Source organism: Amblyomma americanum, chromosome 7 (genome assembly GCF_052857255.1).
Source record: "Amblyomma americanum isolate KBUSLIRL-KWMA chromosome 7, ASM5285725v1, whole genome shotgun sequence".
Classification (NCBI taxonomy): Eukaryota; Metazoa; Arthropoda; class Arachnida; order Ixodida; family Ixodidae; genus Amblyomma; species Amblyomma americanum.
This window is the reverse complement of record NC_135503.1, coordinates 32,159,809-32,176,882: the sequence shown is the minus strand read 5'-3', so window position 1 is coordinate 32,176,882 and position 17,074 is coordinate 32,159,809. Positions and strand designations below refer to the sequence as shown.

At 49.6% G+C, this 17,074-nt stretch overlaps 1 pseudogene; it reads right to left on the bottom strand.

Moving 5' to 3' along the window:
• Nucleotides 1-4,495: 4,495 nt before the first annotated feature.
• Nucleotides 4,496-5,546, bottom strand: LOC144098810 (very long chain fatty acid elongase AAEL008004 pseudogene; annotated as a pseudogene).
• Nucleotides 5,547-17,074: the final 11,528 nt, after the last annotated feature.

Here is a 17,074-nt window from a genome sequence, read left to right as displayed (position 1 = left end):
CGTTGGCTTGAACTTGAAAGAGCTAGTTATGGCGCTGATAAGTTTAGAATAATTTATGTAAGAAGTGATGGCTTTATAGTGACGGCCCTTGTGGTTCCTAACCATCCAATGCTACACACCTGCGTTCTGCCACCAAAATATATTTATTTTCTTTTTCAAGAAAGCTGGAATCTCGTTGCCGATTTAAGCCAGTCAGACATATCCATCTACTAAGAATAGGCGTGTGCATTATTTATTCACCGCGTCACGAACAATCTTTCAGGCGTGCCAACAACGTAAACAATTTCCATTTGCCTAGAACCCGCGGGATCAGACTTATAGCACCTCTGAAAACCTCGCCTACACGGCCTACTGTGATGGTGTGGCAGTCTCTCATTTGAATGCGTTACACCTTTTTCTTTACTTTTATTTCGCCAAGTGTTTTCTTGACCACTTTATGTCCATTTGCTCAAGCTACCATTGTGCCTCAAGCTGAGCTGCTGCTGAAATTTCATTCCCTTTAGGGGCAATGGTTACTGCGATGCCAGATGAATACTTTCAAGGAACCCCTCCGGCTTCACACGTTGTAAGCTTCATGCTTCTCGAACTAAAGCGTACAAAATAAGAAAGAGTATTGCGAGGCGTTACCAGGCGCAGGAGCAGAGCCGTGGCAGGAATGTATGGCGCCGACCATGCACCATTTTCTTTTGAGACGAACTTGAAAGCCGCCGAATCGGGTACGCAGACATTGCATGAGAGTCAAAAGTGCACGTTGTCGGGCGAGTCGGTCGTACATACATGGCAAGGGAAATGCGCAGAAAAAAAGACACGGACGCCAGTCCTTGTGCTCTTCTCATCCTTTTTTTTTGGGGGGGGGGGGGGGAGGGGGGGCATTTCTCTTGCTTAATTATTGCATAAGAGCACGTCCAGAAGCACGTGGTCACTTCGGCTTCTCGAAAAAAAAAATAAGAGCTGAAAACTAAAAAGTAAGTTTATAGAATGCAATAATTTAAAACTTTGTAGCCCTTTGTTATCAAGCAGACCCCGTACAACTTTCAGCCGTGCGGGATTCCTGATACTCAGGATGGAATTTCTCATGAGTGCAGAAATTCAGTGAAGAAGCCGTGGATCTTCTGTTAGACTGCTCAGCGCGTCCCACTATCTGACTCGAGAAATGAGTAATTTTTCCGCATCTTGTCACGCAGACCAAGGAGACAGTCTCTCGAGAATGTGTCGCCCAGAAGAGCTTGCTTCATATACTCGCTCTTTTTGTGCGGTTTCATATAGCGCGAGAGCCCGTTCTTAAAAACTACCCAACTAGGGAGCCGATAAAGGAGTATACACTGCTTCAGTTCACCCCGAAAGACATTTGCGGTAATATAGAGGGAGATGGCTCTCGATGCGCAAATTTGAACAGCGGTACAAAAAACGGCCGCACTGCGCTGACCCCCGTTTTGACAAGAGGAGTTCCCTTTAAGAGAACTTACCTCTATCTGGATCAAATGAGGGATTCTTATCGCTGAAGACGTGCATGAATGACGTGTACAAACAAATAAAGCAAAACATCTTCAATTAAACATCGGACACGAGCAGATAAGCACGGCCGTGGTAGAGTACAGTAGTTCGCCCGCAAAGCAGAGCTGCTCGTATTTGATACAGGGATTGGGTGAGGACAGCTTCAATTCCAGAAGGTATAAATGTTAACAACGCACCCCCATATTACTTGTGGCAGGGGTGACAGTGCTTTTCTTTTATGTATTGTGTAATATGATATCGTATAGCATTCCAGTCCATTTATTTCTTGATTAAATACCAAAACCAACTGCTTCGTATGGTATGGTATGGTAAATTAGCTATGAGTGACACCGTAGTGTTGGGCTCCGGATTAATTTCGAACGTCAAGAGTTCTTGAACGTCGCTGACACTGGAGCGTTTTTAGATTTCACCACCATTTTAAAAACGGCCGTAATGTATATTATGTTCGGTGAGGCAGGAGTGAGTTTGTGAGCGCCGCACCAGTACGTGTTGCCCTGGTGCGAGAGGGAAAGACCCCAAGGCGGTTCCAGCAAGAACCTACTTCCCTCGGAGTAATCTGGTAAAAATCACCCGAGTTCCAGCAAACGATTCAGACGAAGTTGGCGAGGCATAGATAATGGCAACAGCGCAACCTAGACAAGACAAAAAAAAATAGAGCACACGCCGCAGCGCGTGCGTTTTATCTTTCTGCCTTGTGTATACAGTTTGCGCTGTTCTCATTAACTACGCTGTCGGGTTAGCGACTCGCCCAACTTTCAGTCCTCACTGAAGTCAGCGAAGCCGGAGCGGAGTGCCCTCTCTGGTCTGCGGCCGCGGACAAGTGACATCATCGCCCGAGAGCCGGAAGTGATTGTGGCAGCGCCTGGGGCAGCTTCCGCCCGAAACTATGACGGCCCTCCCGTGCGAGCCTGCGGCGTCGTGACTGACCCACCACTCTCGGCGCCAGCTCTTTCTCTGCGATCTCCAAACGCCCCGGGAGCGCGGCGACTCCTCGCTCTCCGAGAGTTTCCAGGCAAATGAGGTCTGCCAGAGAGAAACCAGTCGCTCGCGGAGAGGCGGGAGCATTGCCTACGACAGGCCTGTCGGAAAAGAGTACGCATGTAGCGCACCCGGCATCAGAATAAGGCCGCTACTTTGGTATAGCTGGGAGCGAATGAGACTCATCAACTGCCTATTCTTCACGCGGAATGACAGGCTCTGTTCGCCTAGAACGCTGTGGAGAGAGAGTAACGAGGTAGATGGAGAGGGTTGTTGTTGCTTCTCGTATCGTACGCCTTCCAGACGCAAGTACGGACTCGACGAGGGCGGTGGAAATGAAACGCGGCGACGTTAGAAAAGCGGGTCACTCAGATGAAGGGGAGGGAGACAGACACGCGGAGAATAAGCAAAGAGGCTGTTTTGTGCACACCCCTAGCGCCAGGTTATCTACCCTTGCCAGCCAGTTGAACGATTTGCTCATCATCAGAAGTCTCGCTTGCTTCCAGCTGACGTCCGGATAGAATATCTTGCCGTTGATGCGGAGACGTGATATCACGAAGCCAGGGCCCGCTGCGACTTCACCTACCAAAAAGGCCTAGTTTTTGCACGTTTTACGTGTCAGTTGCTATACTCTAGAGGGCTATCCGCACGGAGCGGTGTCACCAGGGACGCAATGTCACGAAAAAGGTGCCACTAGATGCACGCGTTGTTAGCGAGCACGTGGAAGACGTGAGCCGCACTAAAACGCGAGGAGGGGTCACCTTATACACCCGAACGGGGACACGAGCGCGGGGACACTTCGGGGGGCTCTCGACGCGACCAGGACGATTCCAGCGGCGCTGACTGTACACGCCTCGCTTACAAAAACAAACAGACAAACACTCTCGACGCGACCAGAACGATTCCAGCGGCGCTGACTGTACACGCCTCGCTTACAAAAACAAACAAACAAACAACGACCGGCGCGCATTTTTGTTTTTCCGCATTCTCTGCGTCAAGGGTGGTTGGGGCGTCCCGTTTGAGCGAGCTGCTCGTAGTTCCGCCAAGCTGCGCACGGCCGCTCTCGGAACGGCGAACTTGACAGGGACGAGGGCATCGGCATTTGTCGTCGACGTCCGCGGGCGAAACGGGAAGCCAAGCAAAAGACGAAAGCAAGAAGTAAGGCGAAGCTTCTGGGTCGGCCGTTCCTATATGGTATATCGCGGCCGCACGATCTCTCCTTTTAACCCAAGAAGGCGGCCACTGCGGGCCGGCCGGCGCCGCCGTTATATAACGCCCGAGAAAGAGAATGAGGAGAAGAGACAGTGAGGGGTTGGGGAAGGGAGTAGCCAAGGCGGCCAAATTTCTGCCCCGAGGCACGGCGGCCGACACTCTCCTGGCTGGGGGGGTGGTGGGCGAGCCCGTTACGGAGTTACCGGAGCCACCGCCGAAGCCGCCCGCTGCTCTCCGGGTTTGGCGGTCATTGGGGAGAGCTTCGGAAAACTGGCGTGACGACCGGCCGGTAGGGCCGACCAACTTATATACACAGCGAGGCCGTTCGCCGTGCTGGCCTGGATGACCCGCATCACAACCACGGAGGCGGCGGCTGAGAGAAAGAATACGCGAAGGAACCACGGAAGGAACGGAGGCGCGGCTGGGAAAGAGGCGGCGATAACCCGTTTCCGCTTCCGCTTATGTAACTACACACACGGCGACGCAGATCACGGGTGTCAAATGAAGTACGCCTCTGGAGTTATCATTGAATGGATGGGTGCAGCGCACGCTGCGTGCAAGTACCGCTCACGGGACGGCGGAGAGCAAGACAAAGCACCTTGATCTGCGAACCTGTTGTGACACATCTGGCTCTTGCCAACCCACTCAGCCGCCGATCGACCGACGAAGTTGCGCGTGATGCGAATGAGGACGTGCTTTAGAGAATGAGTGACGGCGTGACTACCCGTGCCCGTGTCTTCTGCGCTGCGCTTTCTGGAGAAAAAACGGGCAAATAAATTGATACAAGCTGTTTCGTTTGTAAAGAGAACCGTCGATTTATTTATAATATTAAAATAATAATAGCTCGATAAGATGGCGGTGGTTGCTTCCAAGCAGAAAGTCTCTATGTACAGGTAGTGGAGGGAGTATTTACAGGGGGCGTACGCTGCTGCAGCGGCGGTCAGCGCGACTTGACGGCGGCCTCCGGGCGCACCACGTTCCGCCGGTACGTCTTGACGTAGAAGTTGAAGAACAGCACGAAGAAGAGCACCGCCTCGGCGATGGTCAGGTAGCCGAAGTAGGGCGGGAAGCCGCAGTCGTAGAAGACGGGCACAGCGCCGTGGAACATGAGCAGCACGAACTGGCTCATCTGCAGCTGCGTCAGGTAGCGCTTCCACCACAGGTATGGCCTGAGCCTGGGGCCCAGGGCGGCGAGCGCGTAGTACGTGTACATGATGCAGTGGATGAAGCAGTTGAGGAAGGGGAAGAAGGCGTTCTGGCCCGTGGCGCCGAAGTTGACGCCCAGCCAGACGGACCAGGCGACCAGCGAGTGGTGGATCACGTGCAGAGCCGAGATGTGGTTGTTCTTCTTGGTGAGCACGAAGAAGACGGTGTCCATGAGCTCGCTCAGTTTGAGCAGCATGTACCACCAGCCGAGTGTGATGAGCAGCATCGACTTGGGCTCGGTGGTCAGGTTGACGGGCTCGCAGAACCACGAGTAGTCGCCGAACAGGTACGTCAGCCGGCCGCCGTAGAAGAAGAAGAACGCGTTGGCGAGCACATGACCGATGTTGTAGATGAGGATGATGTTGCGCAGGTTGAACGCCTTCCGGTCTCGCATCCACGCGGGTCCCCACACCTTGACGAAGTAGACGTATCCAATGAGGATGGAGATGACGGGCAGCGGGCTGCCCATGAGGGGCCACTTTGCCACTCGCGGGTCGGTGTTGGAGAGTACGCCATGGTAGGCCCAGCTCAGCTGGTCGACCACCGGTATTCCCATGGCTGCTGCAGTCACGGAGAGCGCTCACACACACACCACTGCACCGAAAGGTCGCTGCTTGCGGCTGTCGACGGCCGCTGGACGCACCGGCGCTTTTCTAGGCTCCGTCCGGCCGCCCAGCCAATGGCCGCGAGGTCGCCTCTGACGTCAGCCCCGAGGACGTTTCGGCTCGGCTGCGTCACGGAGTCCTCTCTCGCCTCTGCGCGCGCTTTCCTCCTTTTGATGTCGGCGGCGAATTGCTACCTCCTCCCCTGTCCCCTCCGCCGCCGCCACAGCTACCGGCTTGCTCGCATCCGCGCCGAGCCGCATCACATTCACTCCGGAACGCCGGGCCGGCTTGTTCTCCGGTCCGTCACTATTAGCGCGCTGTAGTGTGCTGCTGCTGCCGGCCTTCGGCGGGCTCTCTTGCGGAGTCTGTACGGGCAACAAGCCTCGGGACGCAGTGAGTACGCACCGCGAGGGCAGGTGTACTTGGTCTATGGGCAAGTGCAGCAGTGTCGGACACAGCTCTGTGTGCCAGCTACAACAAGGAGTCTTCCCGAGCATGCATCGATATTCTGCTTGTAGCACGGGCAGCTCCGAGGGACCGCACAGGTCGAAAACAGTACATTTCTTGCGTGAGCTCGTTTCAGAACTTCAAATGGTATCACAGCTAAGAGCTCCTACTGGTAGCTTCACTGCAAGACACGTTCCGCTGGACAGTTTCACGTGTTCTGCGTTCTTCTTCATACGCTCGATCTCACACAGACAGCTAAGCGCCTTTCCGTGGTCGCCTTATGAGACGAATTCAACTTAGGAGCTTAGTAGAGCATTTGGGTCGCTTGGTTGTACTTTAAATTCTCACTCAATCTCGGCGCAAGTGCTCCTGCGCAGCATCAGCATTTGTATAACACTGCTTTTGACTTGTTCTTTGGTCTTCTCTTCCCTGCAATAGTCGATCCCTCGTCACTGCGCGTTAAACTGCCCCCATAAAATGCGTTAGAGGTAGGTCTCCGGGCATCATTTGGCAACGCCTAGATCCACTGAATTTCCTTCTGTATTTTGATGAACATCACAAAATATACAGGACAAGCAGCGCAGAGACGTACCTAACCGGTATCTATTAAATGCATCGAGAGCATACCCCTCGAAATGTAGCGAGCAAAGCCTCGTAAAAACCGGGGCTGTCCTGACAGCTCGTTTTTTTCTACACCGAGTCGTCTTTTGTCGGAATCCGTTACTTCATTAGCTGCAGAGGATCGACGAGTCGTTTGTTTCGGCTCTGTGCTTGAGAAGAGGGAATCTGCTACCTTGCGAGAAATAAACGGAGCTATGCTTGCTTACAAGCACGCGCTGTTGCTCTTGTTGACGCGGGCTAAGCGAGCTTACCGGATTGTACGAGCGATATACGAAGGAGGCTGGCAGCAAACGCCGCAAAACCAGATTGTCAGATGATTCCATCTGTTTGCGCTCGTAGCTTTTCTTAGTGATCCTGATTTTTTTCGATCTCCAGCAGCTGTCAGATCTGATTCCAACTTCGGTAGCAGCATTTTCGAGACAAAGCGATTTGCTGTATAGGTTACGTCGACTTATGCCATTCTTTTTAGTCATACGTCAGACCTTGAACTGCCCTTCGTCCTAAGCTACACGCCACGCTGAAGACTGAACAATTGGCTAAGTATTGTCCTATTAAGCCGTGTATTGGTTAAGGTTGATGCCCTGGACATAACCGCGCATTCCATGACGCTATTCTTTGCATACATACAGAAGCAGAGAGACAGAAGAACAACAAGCGTTTTGCGCGACAAAATTGCAGGAGAGTGGCGGCACAGTCCGCTTTTCGGGAGTGTCAGAATGTAGCCACACAGTCCATCGTCGGGTGCTAGGCTGCAGGGAGAAGGAGAAAGTAGGGATTTTTGCTTCTCGTCTTCGCAACGCAGTTTATTGGGAGCGCAAATAAAGAAAACTAAGTTGCTACCACGTTTGCATTAGACGTTATCAGTTAGTCAGGAACTCGCCCGGCGGGTAAGCCGGTTAAAATACGAGGACAGCTCCGTGTCAGGCGCGAACAAAAAATGGAGCAGGCGTAACTAGTTGCGCGACGTTACGTCAGCGAACGTGTGGAACAAACGTATCGTGCCGCCGCACCCGAAAAGCGAGAACCAGACTCGGCAGGGAATTCCGCTTAAGGAGCGAACGGCCTCTGGGCTTCGGATTAGTATCGCCGGGTTAACGGGCGCCATTCAAGGTGACGCGATCGGAGCGCGGATGGCAGCCTGCGCTCGACGACGACCTTGGCGCTGCGGCGGGCGAGCGCGAGCTAAGGCGAGTTTTCCCCGGCTTCCGGCGCGGAAGGTGTTCGGGCGTATTTATTTTTTGCCCCTCCGCGTGGAGGTCTCTAGAGATCCTTATTACTGTAATCTCGCGCCGAGAACCTTCGGCGTCAAGAGCTGGGAGAGGCTCTCTATACTGGAGTCCGTGGCCTGGATACGCTATGTAGGCCCGCGTTCGCTTTTACCACAACGCCGCGAAACGGGTCATTATACGCCCCGGGTGATGGGAGTGTATTCTAGGGAGTGGCCTTACGGGATCACCCGCACCTGTCGGCACGAATGTCCCCTTTTTCGTTAAACGCCGGGCATTTGGTCCCTAATCTGCCAGATTCCAGCGTCACGACAGGGTAGTGCCGATTCCATAGCATTAGTTACGGTAGCAAAAACACGGAGCTGGCATTTGGCGTGAAGGAACTCTCTTTATGACAGGCTTCGTCCATGGAGACAATTGACCCAATCTACTGGAATGTTTCGCTCGATGTTGAACTCCTTGACGGACGACTGGCCAAGAACTACTATGCTTGGAGTCTTGGCTGTTGTACCAGAGTCAGTATGCATAGTAAGAAGTATCGTCTTACGGTTTGTTACTGGCAACATACGCGTTTCACCACTTGTTTTAAGGAAGGTTCCTAACGTACCGTTGCTACGCAAACGTGTCGGACGAAAAAAAATGCATTGTTGAGCATGGTAGCCGTTATTATTAACCAAGCACTCGAGATCTTTCTAACGGCTGAGTTCGAGGTGTCACATGAACTGCAAAAAAAAAAAAAACGCGAGCGATGTTCAGGTTGTCGTCGGGTCTCTCAGGAGGCAGTTCACACCATTTACGACGAAGGACTTTCGTGTGTACGTATATATTTAGATAACGACTATATATACGCGGTAAAGCGCAAATATTTGCAACGCAAGGACAGTGGGGTTGCTGAACATATCGACTGGGAAATCTCGGGTCGCCCATGTCTGAGCAGTATTCGGTCGCTTCAGCCGGGAGAGTCGGCCCTCAGCGGACGGCCGCCCGTACCTTGGTATGCTAATCCTTAGCCACGTGACGCTGGCGCCTGGGCTCTGCCAGCGCAGACCGTCCCCCGCTGTAAGTGGGTTCAAGGTATGCGGGGGGGTGGGCGCGAGCGTCGCAGAACAAAAGCCTTTCTGGCCAACTGCAACCCCGGCGAAGAAGGGGCAACGACCGTCACCCCATGCTTTCTCCGAACCACGAGGACGGGTTGGCAGCGCACGACTCCTGCTGGCCCCTAACGACGCGCTTGCCCGGAGAACTCGGCATCCCGAAAACTCAGCTTGACTGTTCTTTCTTGACGTGTTTTCTTTACTTTTTAGTTCATTGGCCTGGCGCTATGAGAAAGGTTCAAGTTTCTTAACGTCTTGAATTCCTGACCCAAACTCCCTTTCTCGCTTGGAAAGGTGTTTTCTGTTCCGTTGCCTCTGTGTTGCTTGTCCTGGTCGTTTGTATCGACGCTACTTTTGCTACTTCCATATCTACAGCGAGCTCTTCCCATACGAAGCCATATATGCCGGAAAGGAACTGAGAGCAACACAGTCGCCTTCGAACCCACTCTTTCTCCTTTTCTCACTCGAAAAGCCACTCCGCTGGCAATGGCGAAGCGCACATAATGTTTCGCATTTCACCCGTTCACGGGTTGCGTGCTTTTCTTTGTTTCCTTGGCTCATAGTCGTTATCTTCGTACGCGGTGCATGACGTCAATTAAACTTCATCCGCCGCTAGATACCCTGCTTGCATGCTCGAAAAATCTATCTCGGCTGCCAGTTTTCCCCGCCAATTAGTGATTTTCTCGTTCGAAAAAAGAAATAAAGAAAGAAAGGAAAAAAGAAAGAAAGGAAGTGTAGCCGTACATATAATTTGGTCGTCTTTTTCCTCTTCGCACGGCTGCACAAAGCAATCTCGAACTACTGAACGGAAACTATACGGAGTTCTGGCCTTCGGAGTCTTCTCTGAAAAGCCGCGAATACTGGAAGTGATTCATCGTTAAAAGAAAAATAACTTAGATTAATTTGTTTAATTTTACGCCTTCGCGATTGTTTCGGCTATATTTTCGCAAGTCTTTATATCGCGCTGCTTCAATTTTCCTTCGTTTGTATTCAATACAGCCGGATGCATTTATTCGCTCACAGTATCGAACATAGACGAATAAATGAATATTAAAAGTCATTTCGTCGACTTCGTTCTTTATCTGCCAGCCTGGATCTGTGATGCCACTTTTGAGCGGGAGTGAAATTTATACAGGGCGTCCCACTCGGAGGTGTCCCTTTTATTGATCTTCTCACTTTGCCAAAAAATAGGGACAAGGCGCTGAAAATTGAATATTAATCGTTTAATTAGACGGAGTGAAAACTACGGCAACACTGGAGCTAAAGCCAGCGGCTAAGATAGCACATAACCCTGGTGTGCGACTGTGGGCTGTAACGTAGCGGGAAGGCGTTTGGAATGAGCGTACTTCTCCAAGCAAGTGCATGCGTTTGGCACGTAGGGGGGCGTGGTGTGTTTACGTCATACGCATTGAATACGCGGTTACGTACGTAATAGCATCTATGACGTAAGTAAAACTACGCTTGTTGAATGATTCGCCAGAGACCACACGGCGCGCAGTCAAGTATCTAGGCATCTAGGTACCAGCTAAAGATATTCGTTGCTTCAAAAGGGTGTGGACATCCGGAGGCTACTTTCAACGCGTGTTGCAATTGTCGACTATTTCTCACGGATGCGGGCAGAGCATATTCGTGTTTTTTTATTTAATCATACCGTCAGCTGCTGCCAAGACATGAGTTGCTATTGTTGAACAATATAAAACGCAATACAAAGCTACCTTCTACAGTCAGACATGCGACAATTCAGTACATAACATTTATGGTAAAAGGCACAACATAGCATCAACTGTTCAAAATTGGTTTCCTTCAAACCATTTACAAACAAAAGCCACAAATGTAGCGGAAATAAATAATCAGAATCAAGATGTAATACATCAGCAGATCGCCGCCTGTAGTTCTTTTTGTTTAGTTTCAGCCTGTAGTTCTTTTTGGAACTAACGTGCTTTTTTTTTTGTGGCCGTCCATGAGTGAGAAGCCTGAATAATGTCTATGAACAAATGAACCTGAATGATAATGCGTTTTTAAGAAATTGGGTTATCCCACTCATACTTTTTTTTATGTCGACGTGATTTTGTTGGGAAGATGTGTTTGACCGCATGCTTTTGCGTGTACAGATTATTTAGACGTGAATAGTGTGTAAATAAACGGCAGTTGTTTACAGCGTATATGAAAGTAAATGCATCAAGTGGATTAAAATAATTTTAATTAATCTGTAAATCCTTAGTTTATTTGTAAGAGCGTGTTCGTGCGAGGATTGCTAAAACAAACTGGCAGATTTATGCTCCCTCTCGTTGGTTTATTACAGCCGTATGGTGTTGTGGAAACAACAGTAGACCCCGTCGATCAAGCGGGCCGAATTTGCAAAATATTTCGAATGCCAGAGCGGCTACTGCGATTAACCGGCACATGGCTACACCGTATCGTTCTCTGTAATCAGATACCATTGCAAATGGGCCACGGCCGATAAGGCAATGTTCTTAAGGGCAAGCAACTTCGTGACTTATCTGCCACTTGTCAGAAAACGCCGCCTCCACCGTTTACACGTCTTTAGGGAGACCGCGACACGTGCAGACTGCGCACATTTGTGAAGGTCACATTCGTACTTGCGGACTAAGTATTTGCGAAACCAGGACTTTCACAATTGCTCCTCTTTTCCTTAGCAGACGGGACTATCCTTATGTACACGCCGTAAAGTGTCTTAACGCGCTTGAATTCTTCCAAAACTCGTCCCAAACTTTTACTCGCGCAGTACAAATACCCCCGTTCGGGAACTTTTTGAAGTGACCGGCATTTGCAGTCGTTTCAAGACGGCGAGTCCGCACCGCAGTTGCGCGTACACAATATCTAAGGAAATTCTATTCCTCGTATGGCTGAAAATGCAGCGCTAGATAGCGTAACGCTGTCTACACAGTCTGTTACGCCGAAGTCGCGTTTTAATACAAATTAACAGTCAAAGAACGTTAACTAGGCCAGAAAATATTGAAGCAAAGAATTGCACCTTGACTGCATAGAAGCTGAATATGCACCAAAGAGAAATCTTTCAAGGCAGCGGTGCAAAGAATCTACTGCGGAAAAGCCCACCAAAGCGAAAACAAGCTCCTCTGATTCTATCTCGATTTACGGCTGTCTCAAGCAGCCGGGTTACGCAAATAGGGATATTCCAAAGTCTGCGTTCCTATACGTAGACAGAGAGAGAGAGAGAGAAAGACGGAAAGGCAGGGAGGTTAACTAGGCCGCGCCCAGTATGCTACCCTATACGTGGGAAGGGGAACGGAGGGAGAGATAGAAAGGGAAGAGAACAAAAAGAGATGATCACTTTTGCACATGTCCGTTGGCCGTTACTTGAAGGGTACACAGGGCACACACTGGTAATGATACGTAGCTTCCCGTTACACATACCACCTAATTGCCCGCAATCTAAACAGCTGCAGGCTCTTTCACATCACCTCTGCATGTGTTTCGCAAGGAATGCCGGGGCAGAAAAACCCCATACTTGTATGCATTTTGTAAGCTGACTGAATAAATATTCTGCTAGATGCATAACGTTTGAGAGTAGCGGCCACCCCCTTCTTCCATAGAAGTTGTTTATCAAGGATGGCGCTCATCATCACTGCTGAGAAAAAAAAAATTGCCTTGATCAGATTTCTTTGTTCAGCAATCAGTCGCACGCGGATTTGTCTTCCCGAGCTGGACAATGGAATATTTTTTTTAATTGGTTTTTGGGGAAAGGCAATGGCGCAGTATCTGTCTCATATATCGTTGGACACCTGAACCGCGCCGTAAGGGAAGGGATAAAGGAGGGAGTGAAAGAAGAAAGGAAGAAGAGGTGCCGTAGTGGAGGGCTCCGGAATAATTTCGACCACCCGAGGATCTTGACATTCCGAATTGTTTTAAGCTGCTACCAGAGTAAACTTACCGGAGCCCTTTACGTATAATGACGCTGTCACGAAATTCGCCACCACTTATTCTTGACTGCGTTGCATAAAAAGTTTGCGCGCCACCAATAACAGATTCATTTTTCTCATCAGGATATATATACGCAAGGAGAAAAAAAATGTGAAATAGATGTCGCGCATGAATTACTGTTACATCCAAGTAACAAGAAGTATCGCTAGTATACAAGAAGTATCGCTAGGGGACAGAAAAAGTTTAAAAATATAGGCGAAACATGGAACTCCACGGAACTATATATAATGAGGTGATGCAGAGTAAGAGCGGAGAAAAAGTTTGTACGCAGAATAAATGGATTAACGGAAGTACACTGCGCTTCTTGCACTGTAATTCTAAGCGCAATTGCACAGCTTTGTAGAACTTATTTCCCTTTGTCCTTTCTCCCTGGCACTCCCCTATAACCTCTAATACAAATTTGGGGGACACTTGAGCTCGGAATTTAAGGGTATGACGCGATAGCATTAATTGGTCTCGGCAGCGGCTCCTGTTGCCTACTCAGACACGGACGTTGTTTCCATATCATGTGAAAGATCATGTGACATGCATATAAAGCCCCGCTTTAACTAAGCTGTACTAACGTGCCTCGTGCTTGGTTTTTTAGGGGCGTCGTATTACGGATCATATTGATTTGCCACTGTTTCCCAATGATTTGTACTTACTTCATGCACATAAAACAACGCATCGCTAATAACGTTAAAAAAAAAAGTCTGCGTGGGCTAAGTGCATAGCGTACCTGACTCGAAATCTGAAGATCAGGAGTTAGATACCTAATTACCTCAATTTTAGCGCAATTTGTTTACCTTATATGCTTATCAGCCCTAATAACGATTGAGTTATGTTGCGACTTTCTGATCACCAGTTTTATAATGTTTTAATCACTTTTCAAATACGCCGCTTCACGCGTGAAGTAGCACCCTTTTCGACCAATCCGGATTTTTCGCTCACAACTACAACGAACGCCGCCGGATTTTCTGCTGAACAGGGCCCCTATAGCTAAGGCTTTGAAAATAGTTATTTCACCTCCAGTAGTGCGCCATGCCGCGCCATGTCTACTGTGTGTCTCATCTCCGCCGGGGCGGCTCCGAAGGAAATGAGGCGCCGCCCTTACAGAAATGATCTATAGACTTTTTATAAGCTCTATTTCTTTCCTATAAATATTTCTTATGTGTGTTCATAGTCTATAGACTGTCTATAGACAAAAGTCTACTAAAAGTGTCTAGCCATAAATCTATACATTGGCTATAGACTGTCTATAGGATTTTTATTGCCTATAGACTGTTAGCTAGGGTTTGTATATAGATAGTCTATAGACTTCTGTCTATAAAGTTTATAGATACACTGTGTAAAAAAAATTTGTAAGGGCGGGAACCTTGAACTCTGAGCTGCCTTGACGTGCCTCTACGAAGTGTAGGCTACCTCGAACTCTGGAACGCAATGAGGTGCGTGTGTCAGGCGCTGCCTACTTTGACCTCTGGAAGGAAACATAGTGGTTTTATATGACGGGCGTGCCGCTTCGTCGAGGGCGATGACTCGACCTGGTATTCCGCTTTGAGGAGGGCGACGACACACGGGGTGCGATTAAGACGTACGACGCGCAGCGGCGCAAACAGAGCTTTGCTAATGAGCACGCCGTACACAAGCCACTCGCAAAGCAAAGCATCAAGACCCCCGCCTCGAAACAACACACAAAGGAATTGACCTTGTCGCCTTGTGTCCCTCTTTGTTCGCTATCGCTCGAGCCTTGCGTCACGGGCGCTTGCTTTTCGCGCTTACTTTTTTTTTTTTCGAGGCATGAAATGCTGGTGCAAGCGGAGTCCCTGTCGGGTCTTGGCCTGGATGTCACTGGGACTCGTCTTAAAATTGTCCGTGACGAAGCTCGAGATTTGAAGCGCCTGAACTAGCTCAAAGAGACTTGGACTCAAGGGAGAAAGAGACTTAGAACTCGTGTGTCTTCTCTCTGGTGTCCGTGTATCTTTCGGCTAGTTAGGGTGCCTTATATGTGCACCGATAACTAGCCCAACTAAGTATTTTACGGCGACGAAGATCGCAGGGGATTAGAGTTAAGAATACTACCACCACTTGCCAAGCAAAGGTAGCAATTCGTAACCATGTCGAATCCGAAAGTTCAGCTTAGCTCAGCTTAAAGCGCATGAGTGTCAAGTACGCGCTCGGAGGCGATATTAATGCTGCTGGAAGTACACGCAACAAATGTCCAAGGGCAGAGGCGACCCCTGGACTCGTCAGTGTGGATGATAGTGATGATGACAGTGAACACGCCGGATGTCAATGTCCCGATGTGATTTCAAAACATTGCATGCCTAATTATGCGGCCGACTACGGTATAGGCTGTTATTTTTAAATGCTGAGATCTTATGAGTCTAACCCGTAGAACTGTTCGATGGTCCGATGGCGGCTTAGAAAGCAATGCTCATACACGCAAGTCTGGAAGAACATGTACAGAAACAACCGGAACAAGAAGAATACGGGCAAGAGCATGAAGGCAGAAGTCGACACTGTCTAAACAAAATACATGGGTGCCTCCGGGAGCTGCTGTTCATCCGTTCTCTGTTCCGTTCACACTGCGTGATTTTTAAATTGGACGACCATTCCGTGCGTGCCTTCGCGGAGTAAGCTTACGAGGCATAATTGAGGATTGAGGACGCCGTGGACAGGGGCGCAAGCCTGCTATGAATTAGATCATTCCGACCTGTAGTTTCCTGGATAGGTGAAACTTCTAAGCAAATAAAAACCTCTTTGGATACGCCAGAGAGATAGCCAGTTCTCTTTTTTTCTATATAAAAAATGGTGTACCCCACTGACCTAGAAAAGCGAGGGTGACCTTTTTCCTCCCCCTAAACGTCTTAGATCTTGATGGGTGCCATAAGTGCTCCACTGTGCAGCTACAAAGCAAACCACGTGTCCCAAAGACTTTTAGCTGACGGTATACACATACTCGGAGGTGGTGTCGGCCATTCCGCTCTGTACGAGAGAGAAATGGCGCCAAGGTGGTGTAGCCGCGTACGCCGCTAGCCAGCGAACGTTGGAGGCATCGTGGAGGTAACGTAGGCTAATGTATTCTATAGTTAAAATGAATGATTGAGTAACGTGCATTATTATGCTCCTAACACTGCAGGTATCTGATGTATGATAAAACGTCCAAGCACACCTGCGGGCGCGGTTTTACCTGTGTTCACATTGCATCCTTGGTTACCCCTCAGAGGCGACGGTGTGCATAGTGCAAGGAAGGCGAGAAATGGGCTCATTGGGAAACAGTGATGTGAGCTGGTGCAAGAAAGAAAGAAAGAAAGAAAGAAAGAAAGAAGGAACATACGCGGTACTAGACAGAGGCGGCGCATAAAAAGTCTGGTGCTACGACATAAATATAATGGTAACTCTACAAATTCGCGTACCGCATGTTGTAAACGCGGCGTACATGTGCTCTCCTTCACCATTGCGACATCAGACCGCGCGTCTCCTAAAAAAAAAAAAGAGCCAATTCCTGTTTTTATAGCGCGTCACGCCAGTGCAACCTCGTCCTTCACTTGCTTCTCGAGGATAGTACTAAAATATCAAAGGAAGCTAAACTCAGGAGGCGAGGGCAGGGAGAAGAAAGGAAGGGGGCTGCGGATGTTGGTAGGCAGAGATCTAGAGCAGGGCGGCGGGCGCGTACGTAGCGCTCATTCGTGCAAAGACGACGACACCGCGGCTTGGTGGCCCATTTTGCATCCACAATTGCCGCATCGCTTATACAAGACTGCCGCCACCACCGGCTCACGTCCAACGCTCCCTTCCCCTTATCTCATTTTCGTTTTGTTTTTTAAGACGCACGACGAAGACGTTTTCCTCGTTGTCATTTCCTTTCCAGCCAGCTCTAAACTTGCCCCAAAGTGTCTGTGCAGGTCTGGCTTTGGCGACGTGCTCGGGCGCCGGTGCTCCTCGTGCACCTGCAGCCACGCCGGGGGCGATGAACCGGTGTAGCCCGACCGAGCTGTGCTCTAGGAGAGACGACGCCACGCATGGTCTAACTTGGTGTAATAAGACGAAAAGCAACAAAAAAGCAAATAAATGCAATGGAAGAAGCGGAAAGGGACGCAAGTGCTCAAGGATTTGCTGACAAGTCAGCTCGTTTATCCACGGCCGGAGGTGTATAAACACGTGTACAAAGCAAAAGTGAAATAAACACGTCTTTCCAGCTAACATCGCAGCAACTCATTGTCTCAGA